At 39.5% G+C, this 2097-nt stretch overlaps 1 non-coding gene across 1 annotated transcript; it reads right to left on the reverse strand.

The window, feature by feature from the left end:
* Nucleotides 1-1275: 1275 nt before the first annotated feature.
* Nucleotides 1276-1413, reverse strand: LOC114811654. Its single transcript, XR_003759350.1, has one exon. It is a non-coding gene; the product is annotated as a small nucleolar RNA SNORA7 (small nucleolar RNA).
* Nucleotides 1414-2097: the final 684 nt, after the last annotated feature.

Below are 2097 nucleotides of genomic sequence, written 5' to 3' on the forward strand. Positions count from 1 at the left end.
GTCATAAGCATTTAACTAATATTGTTATTATTGTCATTATCATTATAAGTGTTATTATTACACACTAAACCTTCTGGAATATTCAAATTGCTTCATTCAGTTCAACAATGACATTCATAAAATCGTGGCCGAGGAAAATCAGGAAAATGATTTTTTTCCCTTCTTCTAACTAGGCATTTGACGAATGGGCTGTGCATCCACGAAGCATAATATACCATTAATCTTTGAGCATGATGGAGTTATTAGTTCTGTGTCAATATATCAAATGCCCACATCCATCTACACATCAGAATGCATTACACACACCACAGCCCTTGAGACAGCAAACCAATACCCATCGGTAGACTATCAGGGTATCATTAATGTTTGGAAGAATACTGTCACTTAAATTCTGGCTGGCTGGATAACTGTATTTGTGTTCTATAAATGGGGTAACACAAACCCCAACAGCTCTTGTAACTACCATATTCATAGTTAGAAGGTGATTAAAAAACCAGAAAAAAAATCATCTTGTGAGTTTCATGTGAGGACAATTTAGCTTGAACTCTGTCTAAACTACCTGTATAATTCCACTTAATACCTGACCCTATTTAATCCTCCCTGCAATAGGTGGAAAACCAACATCCCTCTTTTTGTAGGCAAGTGGCTGTTCAGAAGAATGAACAAAGGGAGCAAGTAAGGATGGAAGCAAGGATGAATATCAAACTGAATGTCTGCTTCCAAATAAAGTTCTAGAGTGAAGCATTCCATATTGGGAAGACAATTTAAGGAATGGAGAGACCCAAGACCATGTGGATGAATTTCACTAACAGGGGAAATTGACTTTTAATTAGGAAGTAGAGAAGCAGCATGGCCTAGTAGATAGAGCATAGGCCTAGGAGCCAAAAGGACCTGTGTTCTAATTCCAGTTCTATCACTTGTCTGCTGTGTGAACCCAGGCAAGTCACTCAACTTTTGTGTCTCAGTTACCCATCTGTAAAATGGGAATTAAATCTGTGAGCCCCATGTGAGACATGGACTGTGTTTAATTTGATTACTTTGTTTTTGCCCCCGTGCTTAGAACAGTGTTATGTCTTGTCTCTGTCCCATTTCAACTCCATGGACACTTCTTTCCCAGAGTATCCCACCTCCTCCTGCAATTGTTCGGGTACCGTATTCATAGAGCTTTTTTTTGCTAAAAGTACAAGAGTGATTTACTTTCTTTTGGACAGTAAACCTGAGTTTCGACCCTCGACTCTCTCCTAAACCATTGCTGCCCAGCACAGGTGAGTTTTGACTTGTAGCAGATTGTCTTCTACTCACTAGCCACTGCCCAAGCTAGGAATGGAATGGGTATGCCTCTGCTTGACTCCCCCTCCTTTAACTTAGACTAGTAGGGTACTGGAGACCCTCCAGATGTGATCCTGAGAGGGGTCCTGGCACATAGTAAGTGCTTCACAAATTCCAAAAAAAGCCTACTGTGGATACAAGCCCAGAAACCAGAAGGTTATATCCCAAAACAAGATGATGGGAATAAAAAGGGATGTGACAACAAACAAGAATAGAATAAGGGACATGAAAGAGGAGGACATGAGGAAATCTCAACAGTCTTGTGATGTAGAGATAGTGTAGCCTAGTGGGGAAAAGTACAGGACTGGCAATCAGTGCATCTGAGTTTAAGTCCTGGCTTCACCACTTGCCTGCTATAAGACCTTGTAAAAGTTACTTACCTTCTCTGTGTCTCATTTTCCTCCTCTGAAAAACAGCAACAAAATACCTATTCTCCTTCCCTCTTAGACTGTGATCCTTTTTTGAGGTAGGTTCTGGATATGATCTGATTATCTTTTGCCTACCACAGTACTTGTCAAACAGCATTTAAGACATATCAACATCATTATGGGAATTCAAAGGTCTGTCCAGGAATTTTTAGTTAATATAGGTGATAGTCATTTATTCTGGATGCCACATTGATTGGCAATAATTTCATCATCATCAGTGCTATTTATTGAGCACTTAATATGTGCAGAACACTTTACTAAATGTTTGAGAGAGTAAAATGCAACAGAGTTGGCAGACACATTCATTTTGGACCCAAATGTGATAGCTAAAACACTGGAT

The sequence above is a fragment of the Ornithorhynchus anatinus genome, chromosome 4, assembly GCF_004115215.2.
Source record: "Ornithorhynchus anatinus isolate Pmale09 chromosome 4, mOrnAna1.pri.v4, whole genome shotgun sequence".
NCBI classification, from domain to species: domain Eukaryota; kingdom Metazoa; phylum Chordata; class Mammalia; order Monotremata; family Ornithorhynchidae; genus Ornithorhynchus; species Ornithorhynchus anatinus.